The sequence below is a fragment of the Mirounga leonina genome, unplaced genomic scaffold, assembly GCF_011800145.1.
Source record: "Mirounga leonina isolate KUSES-001 unplaced genomic scaffold, KU_Mleo_1.0 Mir_127, whole genome shotgun sequence".
NCBI lineage: Eukaryota > Metazoa > Chordata > Mammalia > Carnivora > Phocidae > Mirounga > Mirounga leonina.
Window position 1 is genome coordinate 26,087,792 of NW_023270316.1, and position 24,935 is coordinate 26,112,726.

Here is a 24,935-nt window from a genome sequence, read left to right on the forward strand (position 1 = left end):
TCTTTTGATATTTAGATTCAGTCCCTAAAACAAGTAACGTATGTTTTTTTGCACTTATTTGGGAGCAAACTTTTCACTTATTTCTTGGTACATTATACTTTTCATTACATTTTATACTTCTATAAATTACATGCACATATTCATGTATACACCTTCAATACATGTTATAAATATTGGATTGTAGGGGCACCTAGTTCATTCAGTTAGCTGAGCATCCGACTCTTGGTTTTGGCTCAGGTGTGATCTCAAGGTCATGAGATTGAGCCTGGCATTGGGCTCTGCGCCTAGCACAGAGTCTGCCTGGGTTTCTCTCTCCCTCTGTCCCCACCCCCCCGCCGTGTGTGTGTGTGTTCACTCTCTCTAATATAAAATTTTTTTAAAAAAATAAATGAAAATAATCTGCATTGTAAAATGAACATATTATTAAAATGCAGTATCTAAAATGTTATTTGTTTACTTTAAATAATTAATTATAAATAATAAAAAATGAGAAAAAGTATTAAAAATTGTTAAGGAAGAATATCTATCGGTATGTGTTATAAATAATGAGGGGTGTGTGTGTCTAAGTTTAATTCATAAAAGATGAGAAATGTTTATGTACACAGTACTGGTCTGGTGATTGAAACAAATGAAATTTTACTGAGGCACCACTGTTTCCACACCAAAACTTACAACATATAAGATATCAGTACTGGTCATATTTACTACTTGAGATGCTTAACTTCGTATTTTATTTATTTTATTTTATTATTTTATTTTATTTTTACTGAAGTAAAATTAACATTCAGTGTTTTATTAGTTTCAGGTGAACATCGTCCTTTTAAATCTCCTTTGTTACTTGGTACATCCTCAACTGGATCGACATGTTAAAATGTGAACATGTATCTAGCTGCAAAACAGTCAATTTGTGTTAATACACAAATGTTAACAATGATTCAACATATGTTGAATCACATATTTAACCTGTTAATAGATAAAAGGAAATATCTGTACACAAATATCTATATACATTTTGTAATATTTGAAACTGCCTCAAGAAGTAGAGATCAATTAACATATACACTCTCGATTATCTGCTATTAGCCAATTTTCACTGTGGCTTTATTCTTAACATTGCCATTTGTTGCCACCAATAAAATATCATTGATAATGAGTGAAAACTTGAAACTTCCCAGGATTGTAGTGAAATGATTTTTTATTTGTATAAATTCTCATTTCTATCATTGCCTCCTAAGAGGTCACTATGCTTCTACCTTAGTTCTCCTACAGTGGGTTCATAAAAAAGCCAGAGCGATCTTTTAAAACATAAGTCAGTTCACACAACTCACTGGGTCAACCTTCATACCTCTAATTCTCACCAGAGTAAAAACCAAATTTATAAAAATGACATCCATAGTTGTAAATAATCTGACTTCCTGTCACCTCTGGCCCTCTAGGTTTGCCTAGATCTCCCATGTCAGGGCTCTTTCACTATCTGTTCCCTGCATCTGAAACAGTCTTTCATAAGATAACTGAAAAGTTAACTCCCTCATCTACTCATATTTTAGCTTATAAACATCTTATCAATGAGACTTATCTCAACTACTTATTTAAATTTGCAACCTGGCCCCAGCACTCTACATCAGCTTCACCTCTCTATACCTTTTCATTTTTTTCCCCATAACATTTACTTCCTATATTTTAGTATCAATCAGGACCCTAAACATGAGAAACACACCTTATTATTGAATTATATTATTGCAGAGGGATTTCATGCAAGTACTATTTACAAAGGTATTTTAGGTGGACAGAACCATAAGGTATGGTATGGAACTGCATTGTTAAAACCAGTAGGTCCAGAAGCACAGGACAGAAGAATAGTTACAGAAAATGGAAAGAATCATATAGAAGATGGTAGAAGTAGTATTGGCAGATGTAGATGTAGTGATCATTGGTCAAGGGACACAGCCCAAAGTAAAGAGCTAGATCCAGAGGGAAGATCTGAAGGAATAAATTCCTTTATCTATTCCCCATCTTTCCCTTTCTGCAGGAGCTCCCCACTGGCTCAATCTAATCAGAAGCCAGAGAGCTGAGAACAACAGTGGAATCAGTTGATACATGTCTGCCACCATGTAACAAATACATTTAAAAGCTTGTGTTCCCTCTCTCGCTGTGTATCTCTGTGTCAATTAAACAAATAAAATCTTAAAAAAAAAAAAAAGTCAATGTATCACATCATTGTATTACATTGACTGTTGGGTATCTATCTTCCCTTACTTGTATGTAAGAAACATGACTACTCAGATCACTGATGTATTTCAAGCACTAAGATTAGCAGCCCCAAACCCAAAATAAGCACTCAGTAGTTGCTGAATGAATCCTGAATACACTAATATATATCTAATAGCAATAATTATAGTAATAAAAATAATGATGCAATGATGACAATGACAGTATCTCTACCACCCCTGAGCAAGATATTTAATAAATGTGCACTATCTTCTACAAAGCAAAAGGTAAATAAATACAAGTAAATATATTACCTATGTTATATACAAATATATATTTATATAAAAATATAAACATAAATACATTATATAGATCATAATGTAAAGAAAGTACTTACTGTGAGACCTGTTTCATAGTAACAATGATAATACATGACACAGAGTGAAGTTTGTCTTTATGTATTATGTATTCAATCTTCAAAACAATTAAGGGATGATGCCTACTATTGCCTTCACTTTCAAATTAAAATATCGAGACAGATAATGTTGTGTGACTTGCATAAGGTCACCTTTAAGCAAGAAAAACTATGTTAATTATGCAATAAACATCGATTTTAAAATTTTCATCCATATTTATATTTTAAATTTTATTTATTGTAAATACCCCAAAGGCTTTCATTATGCAGCAACTAAAGCCATGAATCTGAGCTGGCACTAGTTTGCTATAATAAAACATAAATGCAAGAGTTGGCACTGTTACACATGGCACAGATAGAGAATTCTTGTGGCAGTTTCACAAGGCAAATACTTCCTGGTCGTAAGTATTATATCTCACTTTCATGACTTCTTTTTCCTGATACCCTTACCTCATTTTAGGCATAGCACCTAAAATGATGACAGGCATTTACATTTAATCCAGGGGGTCATAAAAGCTTTTCAGTCTTCAAACAATCCCTATTTCCAATCAAGTTTACTTAGGACTCTATATAATAATTACCTGCTTATACTTCAGTGTTAATTTCTCAAAAGCTGAAACTAAGAGGATTTAGCAATGAATGTGACTCTTAAGAAAGGAGCATGCTGTTAAAGTGTAATTAAACAGTAATCACTCAGGCAAAATTATTTCTTTCAAAACTCTGTTAACCATATGCACAATCATACAATCAGTAAGGAGGGGTGTTAATAGTTCTAAAAAGAGAAACCAGTGGCTTCATTTATTTTGGAAGTGAAAAATGTAGAAATGATAATTTTGTAGTCATATGTTAACCTAGAGTATTGCAATCAACATTTAGGAAAACTCATTGATTTACAAAATTGAACAGTGGACATCCTAAAAGGGACAGCTGAGACTCCCAAATTACACTGTAATGAAGTCTCTGAAGCATGAATGCAAGTTAAATATGAAAAGAAAGTGCTGTGCTCACAAGCCATTTTTATTTGCAACAAGTAATTTTAATGACCTTGGTCTCACTGCTGCCTTTGATGCTCAACTATCCTACAAATAACTCTCTTGGGAAATAAGACATCTGAGCACTGGAAACATATTCCATCCCTCAACAATGACTGCTTGCACGATTAGTGATTTGAAACAGACTCCAGTTTAACGCATTACCTAGGGATATATGGTTATATCAGATGCCCTTTCCCCCTAAAAACACTTTTTTTTATTTGGTCAGGTTTTGAGCAATATAAGTGTGTTTAAAAAAAAAAAAAAAAAAAAAAGGGCGCCTGGGTGGCTCAGTTGGTTGGGCAACTGCCTTCGGCTCAGGTCATGATCCTGGAGTCCCTGGATCGAGTCCCGCATCGGGCTCCCTGCTCAGCAGGGAGTCTGCTTCTCCCTCTGACCCTCCCCCCCTCTCATGTGCTCTCTCATTCTCTCTCTCAAATAAATAAATAAAATCTTTAAAAAAAAAAAAGTCCATATAAACCTAAAGTTGAATTTTGATTGCAAAATAATATTGACATAGCAGAAATAAAATATATTTCTATTTTATAAATAAATGCTTTGTAAATAAATATTCATTAAGACTATAACACACTTGGCCAAATTACTAGGAAATAAACTCCTTCCTGGTTTTTATCATTAGACAAATAGATATTCCTTTAGTCATTTAGCAGCTTTCACTTTAAGTTTTTAAATAAATTAGTTAGCATATAGTATATTAGTTTCAGGAGTAGAGCAGCTTACACTGTAAAACTGGAAAGTTAATATGTAGTTTTATTAATTCTAGATGAACTGGTATTTTGCTACTCTAAGTGTAATCTATGAACCCATAACATGGGTATCAGGTTGTAGCTTATTAGAAATTCAGAATCTTGGGTGCTTGGATGGCTCAGTCAGTTAAGCATCTGACTCTTTTTTTTTTTTTTTTTTTTAAGATTTTATTTATTTGACAGAGAGAGACACAGCAAGACAGGGAACACAAGCAGGGGGAGAGGGAGAGGGAGAAGCAGGATTCCCACTGAGCAGGGACCTGACGCAGAGCTCGATCCCAGGACCCTGGGACCATGACCTGAGCCCAAAGCAGATGCTTAACGACTGAGCCACCCAGGCGCCCCAAGTATCTGACTCTTGCCATCGACTCAGGTCATGATCTCAGGGTTGTAAGACTGAGCCCCATGTGGGGCTCCGAGCTCAGCAAAGAGTCTGTTTTCCTCTCTCTCCCTCTGCCACCCCCCAAATAAATAATCTAAAAAGAAATGCAGAATCTTAAGTATTGCCCCAGATCTACTGCATTTTAACAAAATTCTCAGGTGATTTATGTGGTTCCTGAAGTTTCAGAAGCACTCTTCCAGTAGACAAATGAGAATTGAAGACTACTGCTAACATTTTTGCAATTGGTGAGGCTCAAGTGTCTCAAAAAATGCAACTTTGGACCTATACTTCTTCCTGGCTACATTTAACTGGAAGTGAACAATACCAGCTTCCTTTGACAGAGAACTGTCTGCTGAATTAATATTTCCTGCCTTGTTTTGTTACCTGCATTTGAGTTTGAGACCCCTGATTTATAGGAAAAAGGGCTAATTCTGTGATTCCCCTTTACCCATAAATTTTAGCATTCTCTTTAAGCCACAACTTGACTCATACAGCTCTGTTTCTAGCTCTGGTCAGATATATTTTGCACATTCTCCTAACTAGTTAGGAATGGGTCAGAGTTAGGGGTTTCTGACCACTGTCATGAAGAACCAAAGTATGTATCCTGTGAATATTAGAAGCTCAGGTGTTTATGTTGGATTAGAGAACATGAAATTAACACCACAGAAAGCTTAAAGAACTCTTGTGTTTATTACACACAGCCATATATCTTGTCTTTCTCACCAGCATGCCAGGGTAGAGAATATAGAAGGCATAACCTAGAGTTGTAGTGTAAGATAATGGATAAAACGTATTCTTATTGATACTGAGATAGCATTGTTGCAATAGTTGACTCCTGAGTATGTGGCTCTTAGAGCAATTGATCAGTCACAGATCTGAATGTTTCTTCTTCTTTTGGGCTTAGGTCTGGGATGTGCTAATGCCCTGAAGCTTAAGTCTTGATTCCTAACTCTTCTTGAAACTCAAATTTAACTGTTAAACACTTTATATTTTCTCCATTAAAAAAGCTATTTTGTTGAGGAACGACTGACATACAAAAAAGCTGTTCATAGTTAATATATACAACTTGATGACTCTGGAAATAAGTATGCAATCAGGAAACCATCACCACAATCTATGCCACAAATGTATGCTTCACCTCTAAAAGTTTTCTCCTGCACTCTGTTATTATTATTATTGATAAAAACACTTAACATTAAATCTACCCACTTAGGAAAAATTTTAACTATATAAAACTATGATTAACTATAGGTACTATACTGGGCACTAGATCTCTAGGACTAATTCATGCTACATAACTGAAACCTTGTACCCTTTAACTAATTCCCCTCTTTCCAGCACCTGACAATCACTATTGTACTTTTTGCTTCTATGAGTGGCTATTTTATATGAAGAAAATATGGCATATAGACATAATGGAATATGAGTCAGCCTTGAAAAAGAAGGAAAGCCTGCCATTTGTAGCAAGACAGATGAATCTAGAAGATAGTATGCTTTGTGAAGACAGACACAGAAGGACAAATACTACATGATACATTTCACATGAGGAAGCTATAATACTTCCTCCATTTCTGATATAGGCAGCCGATAAATTGATTCTACCCTACTTAAGAAGGACAATCCTTCTCCCACCCTTCCCTATATGCCTAATTCTGATGAGTGCATGTTTCATTATTCAGCATGTTTCTTTATTCGTAATGATTTAACAAAATGTAAAGCTTTACACATTAAATGTAGCTTAAATAAAGAAACATTTAAAGAAAATCTAAATGCAAACAGCCAATTATATTCCCATATTTTTCACATTTAGTCATTAATCAAAATAGTTGCCACCAAGATACAGGCTGTTTTATTAAAATTGTGTTCTTTGAGTTGCCTTTTTAATTTCATATTTGCAGTGTGCACATTTTTAAGAAAATCTCACATAATATATTAGTTAAAAATAATACACTGTAACCATGTATACAATATTTATTTATTTATTATTTATTTTTTTAAAGATTTTATTTATTTATTTGAGAGAGAGAGAATGAGAGAGAGCAAGCACATGAGAGGGGGGAGAGTCAGAGGGAGAAGCAGACTCCCTGCCGAGCAGGGAGCCTGATGCGGGACTCGATCCAGGGACTCCAGGATCATGACGTGAGCCGAAGGCAGTCGCTTAACCAACTGAGCCACCCAGGTGCCCTACAATATTTATTTTTCTCACTCATTCTCCTCTGGTACCCAGTCATCCCAGCTTCCTCCTCAGAATTACAAACTATACCTGATTACATATTCTTCTAGAGAAAGTACACACCCCACCCACACACATTCCATTTTTAAACAAGGTTTGGTGCCTTGCTTTATGTGTGTGTGTGATTAACTAAGGAGTCTATTATTTTTAATGATGAATATTAGCATATTGTTTTGATGTACCTTAAGGGGCCATAAAATATAATAAAAAGGAGAGGGATTCAGGAACCAGACTGCATGGGTTTTCTAAAAATATTAGTTTTTATGTATTCAACCAGTTGCCCATTCATGCACACTCAAATACATATATATATGAGTGTATAAACACACACACACACATACACAAACACATACACACATATCCAGAAATTGTAGCAATTTTACCCAGCACTGTGTAAGTTTTCCTTATAATGTCAACAGTTCTAAATATGGCTCAAATTTTTTTTTAATTTTTGTCAAGTAATGGGCTGAATATATTTTAACATGCTTTGGATATCTTCAGATTGAATATGCCCAGTCCATTTTAACGGATTTTTATTTGGTATTATGTCATAATAAAAAAGGAAGATTACTCTTTTAACATGCATTTTAAATTATTAGTTCTAATTATTTCTGATTTCATGGTATTTTCCCTATGAAATACAAGATCTGTTTGTGTTTTTTGTGTTTTTTTGTTTTTGTTTTGAGTGTATGTTTGTGTGTGTGTCACACACATATTTTTCCTTCATATCAATGACAGATTATGTGAGTTGCTTAGAAAAGACTTTCTTCTTATATTTAAATGTATTATCCATCTGGAATTTATTTTGTGATAAAGAATTTGATAAGACTAATCTTTTTAGCAATAGTTTTCTACTAGTCTCAAATACTAACTTAACAATCCATTTAATATTAATTGACCAGAAATCCACCTTTGTCATCTATAAATATTTAATATATAAATGCATATAATATATGTCCATGTACTGGTTTCTGTTAATTGGTCTATTGAACTGGTTTTAAAAATTCTAAATTCCAACTAACATTTTTTTAAGATTTATTTATTTGAGAGAGAGAGAGAGAGAGCACGTGCATGCACACACACAAGCAGAGGGATGGGCAGTGGGAGAGAATCTCAAGCAGCTCCAGGCCCAGCACTGAGACTGATGCAGGGCTCAATCTCATGACCCTGAGATTATGACCTGAGCTGAAATCAAGACTCATAGCTTAACCGAATGAGCCACCCAGGCACCCCTTAACATTTATGTATGATTATAGTTTATAAATATACTCAAATATCTGGTAGGACTAATCCATTGCCTGTCATTGTTTATAAAAATACTTGCCTTTTTGAAATGATTATTATTTTGTAAAAATCACTGAACTTTTTCTTTCTAGATACCATACAATGCTAAAGAAAAAAGTGTTGCTTTTAATTGGATTCATAAAAAGTTGTAGAATAATATAGCTAATAAATATAAATACATATAAATAAATATAAATATATAACATAATTAAAATAAATTTAATATATAAAATAAATTTAAATAAATTTAAATATTTAAAATAAATTTATATTTAAATATAAATTTATAATTATAAATATAGATTTATAAAATATATATTTATATAAATAAATAAATTTATATCATTATATATATTTATATAAGTATATAATGTAAACAGTGTTTATAATGTTTATTATTTTAGCTTCCCACAAATCTACTATGTTTCTTTACATATTCAAATCTTTTTTTTAAATATAGAATTCATGGAAATTGAAGACTACATTAACTTACAAGAAGAACACTTATTCCAGTGTTATTTTAGGTGGAAGAAAGAAGAACAGACTCTGGAGTGGGACATAGCTTCACTGGAGTTTTCACCATGCATTTTTTGCAGCACTACTATGTGCAACTTAATGCCTACTATAAAGATATGACACATAGACAAATATTTATAATTCAAAAAAAGGAATAATGTACTCCATAAAAGAAGCTCATCTACCAATTTTGGAGATGAGTTTCTCTTAGAATGAAGAAAATTTACCTCCGACTAAGCCTTTAAGGTACTTAGCCTGTTCGAGACAGAAGGGCTGGTTTGTTCAGTAAAGAATCCTGAGTCAGACCATAGAAGCAGGATATTATATTTGTAAATGCATGTAGTCCAGTTTGGTGATTAGGTAGAGGAAAATATGGAAGACAAGCCTATAAGGTTAGGTTAAGGTCAGACTGTGAAAAGCTCTTTTCCCTGAGCTGAGAGGATACGGTTTAGGTATTTGTAGTACTTGTAGTCTCCCTCTCATTCTTGAAACTCAGGAAATGATTGATGATATCTTCTTGTCATTAGAGATCAGTGCACTCAACCAGCTACCAGTCCCTTTCATAAGAAACCACTTTCTTCAGCACTAAAAGAGCCACAGGATGTACAACTCTTATGTGCTCTCGGAACTGCATGACCTTTTGCTGCTTCTAAATCCAAGTTTTTTCATATTCACAACTTTCAGTGTAACAAGCTAAATTCATTTGTATTTATTTTTATTGCCAGAACTGAACTAGTTCTAGATAAAGGAAGTCAGGCTACTTATACCATTAGGATTCTGAAATTACTATATTCCTACTCCTCATTTTAATTTAACTAGATAAAACTGCATTTACTAATTTAGTAATATTGATCACTTACTTTAAAAAATTCTGTTACTGATGCTCAGAGGATTTAAAATCAGTAAAGGAATAGACAACCATTAGTATTAAAAAGAAACACAACTGAACAGTCAGTTATAGTCTGAGATAATATATGCTATGATAGAGTCATAGAAAATACGCATACTACTGAAAGACAGTTCCCATTGGGTATCTTGTGTTTCTTCATGTCATGTAAGCAAGGCACTAACCAACCACCCTTTTTTACAGATCTACTATCCTTTCAAGAATTTGTGTACAGTGAATACCCATGGACTGAACAGACAGTGTTTTCACTGGAGCAAAAGGAAGGATGATTTACTCTCCAGTATAATGAAGACAGGGAAGGACTCCAAAATATTACTGATTCCCACTAAAGAAAGGCAGGAAGAAGCTCATCTACATCATATACATATATCAAATGATGTTTCTCCTGTTACCTACCATTGATAATTATTGAATTACATTAGGTATAAGAGTAAAATAAAATTTGTATAGTCATTTCATTGTTTTGATTGAAATCCTTCAATGACTATTAAAATTTAATAGGTTTGAAACAGACAGCTTTATAGCTAGAATTCAAAACATATAAGACCAGGCTCTAAGGAATTTTATGTTATGAAAACACTTGAAACAGGGGCTCCCGGGTGGCTCAGATGGTTAAGCGTCTGCCTTCGGCTCAGGTCATGATCCCAGGGTCCTGGGATCAAGCCCCGCATCGGGCTCCTGGCTCAGCGAGGAGCCTGCTTCTCCCTCTCCCTCTGCCTCTCTCCCTGCTCATGCTTTCTCTCTCTCTCTCTCTCTCTGTATCTCTGTGTCTCAAATGAATAAATAAAATCTTAAAAAAAAATTTAAAAAAAAGAAAACACTTGGAACAATGAAATTTATACTTTGTGGCTTGATTCAGAAAGATGAAATATTACACAAAACTATGCATGTATTCAAGGGAGGCATTTTCATTACATTCCTGTAGAGAAATGTGATTATTTTCATGGTATGTAAATCCTCTACACACTCCCATCACATTATTCTTTCTGTAGAATATAATTTCTGTTATGATATGACTATAATTCTTTTGAGAACTTGAAGAGTTTTATCTCTTTAAGATGAAAAAAAGAAATCATTTACATAGATAAATTTATTTTATTAATTCATCAAAATACTATTTTATGGTGAAATTTAACCCATACTGTACATTATGGGTTATATGTACAATAACATATTGTTACCATGTTTATTATTTGGAAATCCAGAGCATTCACTAATAATCCAAGAAGAGGTGTTTTTATTGATTGATTCTCTTATTTATTCACTCATAACATTACTTATAAACTTTAAAAATTCTGTAAGATTTATCTACCTCTCTATACACACACACACACACACACATACACACACACACCAGGGTTAAATTATATATAAATTATATATACTAGGGTTGTAATATAAATTATGGCAATCTTATTTAACAGATTATAACCCTCATCTTTCCCCCTTAAAATATACATTAAAGAAATCATGCATACATTTCTTTTATTTTACTTCAAAAATATATTTTCATATGCAGTGTTTTGCTGAGATAAAAACTTTAATAAAAAGTTGCTGGCCTACCATACAGAGAGCTGAAAATAATTAGCAAGTGTAAATTACATGAGCAGGAATTGATTTGGGAAAGTTTGTAAATGTATTTATCTGAAGAGTTACATATTCAGCATGCATGTTATCAAGCACTCTCTCTGCTTTGTACCCTGAAAGAGATAAATTAATTGATCCTTTATAATCATTACAAAATGAGCTTCACATTCTCTGGTTATGTTCTTTCTTTACTCTTTTTTTCTGCTATCAGTGGAGATTCACAAGCTGTCTTATGCCTAATGTTTGCATATCTTTTTTCATCCTTTTACTTTCAACAGCTCTGTATACTGATACACTAAATTCCTGGTTTTTTAATTCAATGTAAAATTCATCCAAAAGTCACTGCCTTATAATTGGAGAATTACATCCATTATAATTTAAGTATTGATATCTTTGAAGTCTATTATTTTAATGTTTGCTTCCTATTTTTCACCTTTGTTCATGATTTCTTTTTTTTTTACTTTTTTTTAAATTTATAGTGGTTGCTCTAAGGATTGCAGTACAAATCCTTAAATTATTACAGTATACACTGAATTAATATTATGTCACTTCATGTGTAATGTCACAGTTAACTCTATACACTCCTAGTATTCTTTGTGCTATTTTGTCATATATTTATTTTTGTAATTAAAATATATTCCAAAATACGTATTTACTATTTCTCTTAATTTAAGAAACCCTGAATTTAAATAATGTATATTTTTCATTAACAGTAAATTGACATCAAAGAATATATTTAAATATATAAGTAGTCTTTATTCATGTAAACATATTTACATGTTTTTATTTATTTTTTAAGATTTTATTTATTTATTTGAGAGAGAGAATGAGAGACAGAGAGCACGAGAGGGAAGAGGGTCAGAGGGAGAAGCAGACCCCCCGCTGAGCAGGGAGCCCGATGTGGGACTCGATCCCGGGACTCCAGGATCATGACCTGAGCCAAAGGCAGTCGCTTAAACAACTGAGCCACCCAGGCACCCTATTTACATGTTTAAAAAAAAGATAATGCCTTCCTAATGGTGGGTAATGAAGTTAAATATAAAATAGATAAGTGATTTAGAAATCCATTTTTTATTGAAGTAGTTCTCAAAGATCGCTATTACCAATTTATTTCCCATTTATACCACAAGGATGACTTGCATTAAATAATTACCTAAGTTCCTGAAAAGATAACTGCAAGCACTATGCCCAGAATTATTTCTTATTAAGACTTGGGCTTTATCTAGCTTACCAGTTGTGGGCAAAAACAGATTACCAGCTACTTTCTGAAAACAATATTTTCCCATTGCAGTACTTTCATTCACATTCCGTTAATTAGCATCCCTCTTCTCTCATCTCTATATTTGTACATTTTCCCTTACTTCTCACCTAATGTGTATCTACTATATTCCTAATGATTCCCATTAGAGTAAATTTTCTCATTCAGGTAGGCTCCATTTTTATCACTTTAAGTAGTAAAAAATTCAAGACCTCTATAGAGGCTGTACTATCAAGATCCCTTCAGAAAATCCCTGAATAAATGGTTTGGAATGGTAAAAGTAGGTTTCATTTCTCTGAGATCTCAGAGACAGGAAATACTTGTTATGACTTAGTTTATTCTTCAGATTTATCTAAAGATATTTATTGATCATGATGGTCATTTTTCCGTCCCTGACGCCGCTGAGGTCGCACGCGTGAGGCTTCTCCACCGCCGAGATGCACTATGTCGCCTCCTACCTGCTGGCCGCCCTCGGGGGCATTTTTGTTTTAGTTGTTTATTTTCAAGTTCTCCTAAATGCTGTACTTCAGTCTATACAGACCTCTGGACCCGATCTTACAGACTAGGAAAGCATCAAATGTATTATTAATTAAACGTTTACTAAAACTTCCTATTATATTCAGGATAACTTAATAATTCAAATTAGAAATTTATCAATATAAAACAGACATGATACACACAGGAAAACATGTAAGAAGACCCTTTTACTTGTGACAGGATTTATGAATAAGTTTAAGCAGGATAAGGATAGGATTTATTGTTCTAACATGGTGATATTTAAACAATGTGAAAAGACCCACCAATTTTTCTAATTCCTAATACACTTATAGATATTATAAAATAAGCCCCACGTGCAAGTGTTCATGACCAATTTGGTAGTATAGGGATGAGCAGGGTGGGTGGTGGACAGAGATCAATTTATAGTACACAACTTAAAAATGCTGAGCAAAGTGACTGAGTAAAAACTGACCTGAGAGAATGGAAGGATAGAAAAGGAACTCCATTTATAGGAATTGCTGAAACATCAAAACATGAACTAATTATATACAGGACCCAAGATGAACTTGGAAAGACGCTGCAAATAGGAAGATTAAAAAGATCCACTGGCCTCAAGAAGTTTACATTCTAGGGGGAAAATGAATACAAGTAAAATAACAATTATAATTCCTGAAGAGTGGTAACAGGTTGGCTTTTGCCATCTATTAAGCAAGCAGTTAGTTAAAGGTCAGTTAAAGATTTGCCAATGCTATAACTGACATTATAAAATTGAGCCTCAGTCTTTGCCATCAGTGGGTTTTGCCCTGTGTGGTCAGAACCCCTTTCTCCTCAATATCTGCAAGACCCATTTTCTCTTTTTCTTCAAGTCTTGTGCAAATTCCATATCCTCAGGGAAGCCTTTTTTGCCTACATTAAAATATAGCTCATATACTATCCTCCAGATCTATTCTCTTTTCCTACTTTATTTATCTCCAATGCAACTATAACCATAAGCCTTAGTAGATATTTGGGTATTTATCATCTGTCTCCACTTGTTAGTTCCATAAGTACAGGAACATTTCCTTTCCATTTTTTTTCTGCAACCCTTGGAAAAGTAGCTGTTACAGAATAGGTACTCAATAAATATTTGGGGCTGTTTAGTGAATATGCATACTTAATTCCAACTGTAAGATGTAACACATGGTCTTGACAGAATGACAAGTATTTTGATTGCTTTCACAGCCTGAAATTATCTGAAAATTGCCTCTTTTCCTTTAATTTTATCTTTTGTGGACTCATTTGACAGGATCTTAAAACATGGGCATAAAAGATTTAATTTGTTGCTTTAGTTCTCAGAATAGCCAATTTCTCTTATAGCACAGTCAGTCCCATTAATCTGGGGGGAAATAAGTTCTGCTCTCTTAAATGCTTTGTGGAAACTGACAGGGTCTGTCTTATAATTGAAAGTATTGTAAAACTTCAAAATACGCCAACCATAAAAATTCAGTCACATTAAATATATACAAAGTTTAGAAGACATTAGAGAAAACACAGACATGTGCTAGTTAAGAAATAAGTTCTTAGACAATTCAACAGTCACTCAGAATAAAGATTACATAGCCTCTTGCAACCTCAGGTAAATGGTCAGGCTCTCTCAACTCATTCTCTTTGATGTAATAACTGAGAAAGAAAGTATCTTTTCAAAAACGATTCACTGTCAGGAGCAGATCTAAGGATCTTTATCTCATTTTGCATTCAACATTTCAGTATTCTTGTTAGGAAAGGGCTCCCAAAATAAAATTGGCTTCAGAACTGACAAAAACTTGACTCATTCAATAAAGTTGCAGTATTATTAAAGTCTTCTCCCAGGCCCAAAGAGCACATCAATGTTAATGAGGTTACTTTAGGCCTACTGAATAGTATCTCATCAAACTTGACTAGTCACTACCCTCCTGCAATTCAGAGGATCTCTTCAGGCTGCACATCTCAAAGGAGCTTGCTTTTTACCTTCTCTTTCTAACCTGCTTGCTTTTTCTGCTGCCTTGACATTTTACGTATGCTTTTTATCTGTTGCCTGCATAACTGCTTAGCCCATGAATATCAATGTTTGGATTAAATTGTGTGTTTGATTACTGATCTCAGATTTGTTCCTGAAAACTGTGTGAGGTCTTTGCTATATTTTTTCAGATTTATTGAGATATAATTGACATATAATGTAACTTAAGGTGTACAATATGCTAGTTTGATACACTACCATAATGCAAAATGATTACTACCATAACATTAGCTAACACTTCTATCACCTCACATAATTGCCTTTGTGTGTGTGTGTGTGTGCGTGGTAAGAACATGTAAGATCTACTCTCTTAGCAACTAGTAAGAATATAATACAGTATTATTAACTAAAATCATCATGCTCTACATTAGATCTCAAGAACTTACTCACCTTATCACTCGAAGTGTGTCCACTCTGACCAACATCTTCCTGTGTTGTGTCCTCAACCACCTAACTCCTGGTAACTACCATTTTACTCTTTGTTTTTATCAATTGAGATTTTTTAGATTCCACATATAAGTGATACCATGCAGTATTGTTTTCCTCTGTTTAATTTCACTTAGCATAATGCCTGTAAGGCCCATCCATGTTGTCACAAATGGCAAGGTTTCCTTCTTTCACATGGAATATTTCTTTGTATACATAACATCTTTATCTATTCATCCACTGATGGATATTGTGAAGAACGCTGCAATGAACAAGGGAGTGCAAATAGAGCTTTAAGATCTTGTTTTTATTTCCTTTGGATCTATACCCAGAAGTGAGTTTGCTGGATTATATGGTAGTTCTATTTTTAATTTTTTTTCAGAAATCTTTATACTATTTTTCACAGTGGCTATACACATTATACTCCAACAACAGTGCACAAGGGTTGCCTTTTTTCCACATCCTTGTCAATATTGTTATATCTTGTCTTTATCATGATAGCTATTCTAACAGGAGTGAGGTGATATCTCATTTTGATTTTAATTTGCATTTCCCTGATGATTAGTGATGTCAAATATCTTTTCACGTATCTGCTAGCCATTTGGATGTCTCCTTTGGAAAAATGTTTATTCAGCTTTTCTGCCCATAATTTAATCAGTTTGTTTTATTGCTATCGGGTTGCATTAGTTCTTTATATATTTTGTATATTAACTAAATACCAGGTAAATGATTTGCAAATATTTAATCGCATTCCACAGGTTACCTTTCCACTCTGTCAACTGTTTCTTTTGCTATGCAGAAGCTTTTTAGCATGAGGTACCATTTTTTTAATATTTTTTTTAAGATTTTATTTATTTGAGAGAGAGAGAAAGAGAGAGAGTGCTGGGGGAGGAGCAGAGGGAGAGGGACAAGCAGACTATGCTAAGCATGGAACCTGAGATCATGACCTGAGCTGAAATCGTGAGTTGGATGCTTAACCGACTGAGCCATCCAGGTGCCCCTGAATATGGTTTTTGAATCAACTTCCTCCTACTCCACTTTATCAACTTCAGTTTTCAGAAGTAACAATTATAATGGTGTTTATGTTTTCACTTATCCAAAATGGAAGTCCAAATATTAGCTATGCATTCATTTCATTTCCTCTGTATTCTCTAATTAAAGTACAGTAAAGGCCTTAATTTCCAGACACAGTGTATTTACCATATTCCTGTAAATAAGATAATCAGGTATTTTAAATACATCATTTTCTCCTGTTTGACCGACTTTGAAGTCTTGTGTTCCTTTGTTATTCTAATTATTATCTAATATTCACATGCATTGCTTTTATCTGATATATATTTAGATTTAGAGAAATTTTATGAGACTATATATTTACTTTTAACCTAACAACAGGCCTTCGAGACAAACAACATAATCTCCATTTATGGAAAAATAATATCCTAGCATTTTTTTACATAAAATACCTAACAATTAACAGAACATAGGGGTCACAAGTCTCTTTCATAATACTAATGACACCTTTTTTATTGTTTGTTCTATAATTTCCCCAGGATTCATTTCAAGGATTTATTGATGCTTTCGTGAAGTAATTAAAGCAAATAAACTATGTTTGTCTTTTAATTTCCATGTAATGTCCTGATTTTTCTTGATTCAGGCTGCTGATATAGTACAACAATCTCAGTTTTATATTTTCCCAGAATTTTTATTCGATGATTTATTCAAGTGAAATTCTTTTAACTAATATAAAGTAGTTTGATATATTCTTAAATTTTTTCATCACATTTTGTCTTTGATTCTCTCTTAGTAATGATAGTTTTAGCCTTTAAAAATTGAAGTTTTCTGGGGTGCCTGGGTGGCTCAGTTGGTTAAGAATCTGCCTTTGGCTCAGGTCATGATCCCAGGCTCCTGGGATCAAGTCCTGTATCGGGCTCCTTGCTCGGCAGGGAGCCTGCTTCTCCCTCTGCCTGCCACTCCCCCTGCTTGTGCTCTCTCCCTCTCTGTTAAATAAATAAAATCTTTAGGAAAAAATTGAAGTTTTTTTCTTTTCAGAGGGAAAAGAACAACAAAAAATTATTATAACAGATTCCCCCTATGCTACATAAAAAACATTGGTAGTAATTCTCTTTTAGGTACTCATTTGGATTTTTCACTTCCTTCCTCATCTGTGTAAGCCAATAAAATAAACATCCTTTAGTATTGTGGCTCTTAAACTTAGATTATTATGCAAAATAATTACTATGGCCTAAAATCAGAGGATTTATTTGTTCAAGCAGTTATTCTTCGGCTGCATAACAAATTACCAAATTTTAACAGTTTATAGCACTTTTTTTTGTTGTTAAATCCCACAGTTGTATAAATTTTAAGTCAAAGCAAGCTTTAATGGATTCTCTGATGAGGGTGAATCAAGTCCAAAATCAAGGTATTGTCCAGGTGAGGCTCTTATGGAGCTTCTGGGAAAGAATTTTCTTTAAAGGTCATTCAAGTGCCCGACACAGTCACTGTCAGTTGTGTCAGGCTAAGGTGGCTGGACTCAGGTCCCCATCTCCTTGCTGGCTGACAGTCAGGGTTCATTCTTTTCTCCTAGAGGCCACTTACAGTCATTCTCATCTGCCATCTTCCAGCCAGTGTTCTGTCAGTGGTCTGTCAAATCCCTCTCAGACAACATGTCTCTGATTTATTCTTCTGCCACTAGCCAGAGAATTGGATCTGCATTTTTTTCTTCAAGTTTTTATTTAAATTCCAGTTAGTTAACATACAGTGTGATGTTAGTTTTAGGTGTACAATATAGTGATTCAGCACTTCACACAACACCCAGTGCTCATCACAAGGGCACTCTTTATTTTTTTTTAATTAACATATAATGTATTATTTGTTTCAGTGGTATGGATCTGCATTTTTTTAAAGTAACAGTTTACTGAGATATAATTCACACATCATATGTTTGACATATTTAAGGTACAAAGTGATTTTTATCCACAGAGCTGTGCAACCATCACTATGACAGATTTTAGAACATATACATCACTCCAACATTGGTAAACTTTCTCAATGAATCTTTGGATTTATTTTCTTGGCTAAAGGAGTTTCCAAAAAAAATTAAAATTAAGCGGTTCTTTAATGTTAAAATTGTATTTCTTTCTTCACATATTTTATTACAGACAACTAAAAGAAACCAATTGGCACTTTTGATACTGTGAATTTTCTTTTCATCTTCTACCATCGTAATAGGTACATTGTTATCTCTAGGGTATAGCAGACAATGTTTGCTAAGTTTTCCATTACTATATAGCATGGATCATCTTTTATTCAGTATCTCATTTATTTATTCAACATTCTTCAAGCCTTCACCAAAAGTGTCTGTGAGACCCTTCCACTTTCAACAGCCTTCTGGAAATACTTCCAGGTTCAATTAACATCAATGCCACATTTTTTTTTTTTTCTGTTACAGCAATATCCTACCTTCAGATACCCAGTTATGTCCTGTTTATCTTGTACCGTGTGGAGATTCTTACAATTCCTAAAGTGTTGTGGCTTAAAACAACATATTGTCCGCTCCCGAATCTCCAGATTAGGCATGGCTTAGGAGGAAAGTCTCAAATCTACTGTACATGATGGCACCCAGAACTGCTCCACTATGCATCCACTCCCAAGTTGTTCTATTCACATGGGTGGCAAGATAATGCCTGCTCTTGGCCAGGAGCTACACCAGTTATTTTCGTGAGGTGCTTCTATTCTCTATGTAAGGCTCTCCACAGTTCTTTTTGTACTTTCTCATATCATGGAAGTTCAGTTCCAAGAGTATGTACATATTAAAAAGAGAGAAGCAGAAGATGTCAGTTCTAAAACTTGGGACAAAAAAAAAAACCCAAAAAACCTGTTACAGCATCTCTTTTGACATGTTTTATTGGTCAAAGTCATAACATGACCACCCAGATTTCAAGGTGGAAGGTCATAGATTCACATCTTGATGGGAGAAATGCCAACTAATTTGTAGTTGTCCCTAATCTAATATAGGGATAATTACATATAATGTTCTAAAAAACAACAAAGTTTTAGTTTTAATATAGCTTATTTTTTCACTTATATATTCTTTTCCCTTGAAGTATTAATTTTTATATAAATAAAACTAAACTAGTATTATATTTAGTGAAATAAGACTACAAAAGTAAAAATGTATTTATTTGTGGCACATGTTCTAAGTGGTTGATGTGATGCTAAGTACCTAATAAGACATTCTTAAACACTATCTTATATTATCCAGTTTTTCAGAGCAATATTTAGAAGGTTGGACCATGAAGAGGATGCTATTGGCTATAGCAAAATATTTTTATATAGTCTTACATAAAGGGACAAGATTGATTCCTTATAATGACTTAATTTGTTGTTCTCAGTAGAGTTGTGGAGATATTGCTCTAAGAGCTAAATTTTTATGTTGTTTTTAATTTCAATTTATTAATATTTTTATTTCATTTTGTGTGAGCATATTGTTTCCTCAGGTCAGATATTAACTCTATGACAATTTCTTGATAGTTAGAAACCAATAAAGATTTAATAGGAGGAGCCTGAGGGGAAGTATGCATTTAAATCAGGTGGTGGTGTTTTAATATTCTAATAACTTTCATCTATGTGACAATAAAATTAAATTTCAAAAGTTTTAATGAAGGAACATATGATTTATCCTGCTGGATGTTCATGAATCCCTTAAGTGCTTTTTTCATAAAATAAACTGTCGAATGTTGCCTTTCTCATAGTGTGTTTCTGAAACACTGGTTCTAGAGAACCGTAATAGAACATAATATGACTTGGAGAATTAACAAAAAGTTATGTGTTTTAAATTATGGGTTTTCTCAAAGCTGTAAATCTTGCAATTTGCATCCTGTATCTCCAAACAAATATATGACACACATTTAAAATAAATAAATCTATTGAGGAAGCACTGCTGAGAACTGCTGATTCTAGCGTGACTCTTAGGAAAACAATACTTTCTTTTTGAATTTGAAAGAAATTTAATAAAGAGAGTTAAATTCTTAACAACTAATGGAAAAGACTGGAGGAGCAATTTCTTGGACCACTTCTAAGAATGATTTCCTCATTATCAAAAAGTAAGAACTTCGGAACTATAACTTACATCACACTCAGAACACTGAGGTAGTGACAGACTACAGTGCTGGCACCCCTGAATCACTAAAATATGCCTAAGAAGCTGGCATTACAACTAGGGTCCCCTACCTCACTGGTAAATAGAGACTAATTCTGAAGCCCCTTCCTCCATACTTGCTTTTATTGTTGCCTACAAAGCTGAAGCCTGGATGCTGATAGATAAAGATTTTTGTTTCGTTTTAGTTCAGTTATGAATGTGTCTAACTGAATTCAATTCCAAGACAACAGCCACGAGTTTTCAGGTAACGTAAATTAATTTGCTAAACTCTTCACTATGTAAAGAGGTGGAAATAGATAATGAATGGTATCGCTTCAAAATTATTTAGCTTAATTCATTGCAGCTAAGTTTTGTGGTACTGTATATGAATATTCTATTATTGTTGTCCTACTGACAACTACCACTGCTACAGAAGATTTTTGTATTTGCTCTTCAAACTTGATGTTCTGAAATGAAGAAAGCAGAGGTTTTTGTTTGTTTCATCACCCCTCTCCATATCTCATTGGCCTCTTTAATTTAATTTAAATTGCAGTGAAAATGGTAAACTGGTAATCAGCATCTGATTCAATCGTCTTCTAGTGTGCCTTCTTCTAAATCAGAGCCTAAATAACTAACACAGTATTTGAAGGGTTTTTTTGTTGTTGTTGTTTGTTTTTGCAGCCAGAAGAGTGCAATGTACAATGTCCTGAACCAGAAAAAAAGAGTTTTTAAACTGTGGGTTGGACCCCTTCTCTACCCCTTCTAAATATTTCTTACCTGGAAAAACACTTTTGCTTAAATTATTCATGCAGCAATTAAATAATTATTACTTATTGCACTTCAATAAGACCATTACAGTTGCTAACCTTTGTGGTTTTGAAGATGAGGTCCTTGAGGAAAACCAGAAAGGAATCTCATATTGCTTCTAAATTTAAGTCTGTCCTTATGAATTCACATAATTCTGATGGTCTCTGATTTGCATTTTTAGAATGAGTTTAGGGGATTGCTAAAAACTAAAAAAAAGTGAACAATAAACATGCTTGTCCCCCTACATTTCCACTTAAATATTAGAAAATTATACCAATCATAAAAATGATCCTATCTGTTCACTTTATAGATGATGAGAGTAATCATTATCTATATTAAGTAAAATATATAAAGTGAGGGAAGAACTATTTAGTAATTTTTTTCTTCAAGGGTCCTTTTTCTTTTTTTTAAAAGATTTTATTTATTTATTTGACAGAGAGAGAGGGACATAGCAAGAGAGGGAACACAAGCAGGGGGAGTGGGAGAGGGAGAAGCAGGCTTCCCGCTGAGCAGGGAGCCCGACGCAGGGCTCAATCCCAGGACCCTGGGATCTTGACCTGAGCTGAAGGCAGATGCTTAGTAACTCAGCCACCCAGGAGCCCCATGTTCATGGGTCCTGACATTAAATCAGACAATGTCTAGATATGACAAATGCTTATTAAAATATATTAAATGAATATTAAGTTACCAATTTAACTAAAATGCTTCTGTGGTACTTTTCTTACTTCAGTAAAAACTATAAAATATTATAGGAAATATGACATAACTAGTACTAATGTGGTAGCATCTTTCATATTGCAGGTTCATTTCCATACCTCTTTGTGAAATTTGAATTTTCTTCACAATTTTCTTTCTAAAGCACTAAATTAATGATTTGATGTTATTGTATTTTCAAGGATACCAACAATATTTAATTACTACAGACATGGAAAGCTGATCTTTCATGTAAAATTTAGTCACTTTCTATAATTAATACCGTACTAGTAAATATGTTTTTTAAAAATAATAGATATATTTAAAAAGTTAAGAAATAAATGATAATTTTTTTAATACATGCAATGTCATAGGCATGGGTATTTAATTTGGGGACATGGAATTGAATGTCTCACTTCTAGAGTGGTTAGACATAAATTATTTTATTAATATATCCAAATCTAATCTACTAACACTATTTTTTAAGATTGTGATATACCTCATAATGTAATTTCATTAGTAATTTTATTGTTTGGTGTTACTTTTTTAAAATTTGAATTGTGTTTTCTAACTAATGTCTAGATCAAGAATATATAAGGATTTTTTTAGTTATTTAATCATTACTGATTTTTCTTAATTTTCAATTAGCAATAATCGTGCCTTGGATAAACCTCATTGGCTACGATACTGCCACTGTGTAAAGCTTGATTTTTCTTAATTTTGATGACATTATTTTTTGTATTTTAATAATTATTGGCACAAATGCAATAAGTTCACTTGTTCTACTTCGGCATGCAAATTCAATTATTATTCTTCCTTATTACATCTCAATATCATCAAATGATAAGTAGCTGTACCTCAAAGTAAATTTAGATGTTTTCATAAAAAATGCTTAGTTCAACTATTAATTCCAAACATAGTATATATTTTGTGATTTATGATATGACACAATGTAGTATGTAATTTATGATCTATGATGACACAATCTAAGATTCATGAATCTGGTTATGCATATCCACTGTTTTTTTTTTAAAGTTTTATTGTTATGTTAATCACCATACATTACATCATTAGTTTTTGATGTAGTGTTCCTTGATTCATTGTTTCTGCAGGGTATGTGCTATGGTGAGCACTGTGAATTGTCAAGACTGTTGAATCACATTTCTGCATCTCTGAAACAAATAATGCAATATATGTTAAGAAAAAAAAGAAGAAGATAGCAGGAGGGGAAGAAAGAAGGGGGGGAAATCGGAGGGGGGGAGACGTACCATGAGAGATGATGGACTATCCACTGTTTTTTTTTTTAAAAAGGAATTTATAAGAAAAAAATCTGTCACATTATAAGGGCTATCATATTTTTTCACTCTACAAACATCTGCTGACAGCCTCACAACCTTTTATAGTGGCTTTGATACTGACAGGCTTTGTATATGTGAAATAAATGTATAGGCTACAATGTTTGTAATGTTTAAAAAATATTGACAGAAACAAGTTGTGGGATTTACCATGGAACTTACACAATTGTAATATGCAATTTAGCTCACAGTGGTTAATTATCAAAGGTAGTACTGAGTTTTCCAGATGAACTAATAGTATCCGTTAGTCAGGGGGTTAATGATGGATAAAGCAAAAGCCAGTAAATATTCCATTTTAGGGGAGAAAAAATTATAAAGTAACCACTTGGGCAATAATGCTTGAACAGGCACTGCTCTTTTATATAATTTGCCAAAGTGTTCTTGAAAATGCTTGAGTACAGGACTGCAAATGAAGAACTGGGATAGAAGAATCTGAGTCTCTGTCTTCCCAGTGAAATTAAGAAAATCAAAACAATCTTTAAAGCTGTCCCAAATGTAGATGGCTAACAGTTAGTTGCTGTGAGGATCCTCATTCTTCAAATTGATTTTCTCATCTAAGTTGATTTGTTAGCTACTGAATTTATAGTCATAGACCTCAAAGAAAATGGTTGTTTGATATTAACGAGTCCTGGTTTGTTTATTACCAATTCAGTATAAAATCACATGCTGCCTATTTTCACTCCAGCAAGTATTCATATGGTATTGTTAGGATTCACTTCACTTTGGCATAGAGGATGGACGGATTACTTCCAAGAAGTTGGCTAAAAATTTTGGAAAACTTCTGAATGACCATAGAGAAATATGAAGTCTGTAATGCATAATGCTAAACTGGCACATGTATACATGATGTGTTTATCACTTTAACATTCATTATTTTTAGCCATACTATTCACAACTTCAAGTTGAAGAACTTAAGTGTTTATAAAGTGGCCATTTATCTGCTGTTCTAAAAATCTGATTTATGTGAATTTATGAATAAAAAATAATCACCTACATTGTCTCTCCTTAAATATTTCAGTCGTACTAAGCCCATCCCTGCAATAAATAACTGCATGAAGCACACTGATCAGTTTTATTTTATAATACAGAGTATACAATTTGATTTCCCAAATCAGCACTTTGTCCTAATTTGTCTATTACTGGAAAAAGGAAAGTTTATAAAAGGTAAAATGTATAATTTTATTGGATTTTGTAGAATTAATGATTTGTGAGGTAACTGATATGCTTGCACCTTATAAAAATAATTCATATATAGTATACAATTCTTCCTCTAATCATTTTATAAAACTACATAACCATTACTATTACATGATTGAAATATTTATTTAGTAAAGTGATTATTAGAGACAAATTTATAATATCATAATTGATATTTTCTTGGCTTACTGTCAAATAT

At 33.3% G+C, this 24,935-nt stretch overlaps 1 non-coding gene across 1 annotated transcript; it reads right to left on the minus strand.

Moving 5' to 3' along the window:
• Positions 1-22,752: 22,752 nt before the first annotated feature.
• Positions 22,753-22,889, minus strand: LOC118009744. Its single transcript, XR_004679019.1, has one exon. It is a non-coding gene; the product is annotated as a U4 spliceosomal RNA (small nuclear RNA).
• Between the last annotated feature and the right edge of the window lie 2,046 nt (positions 22,890-24,935).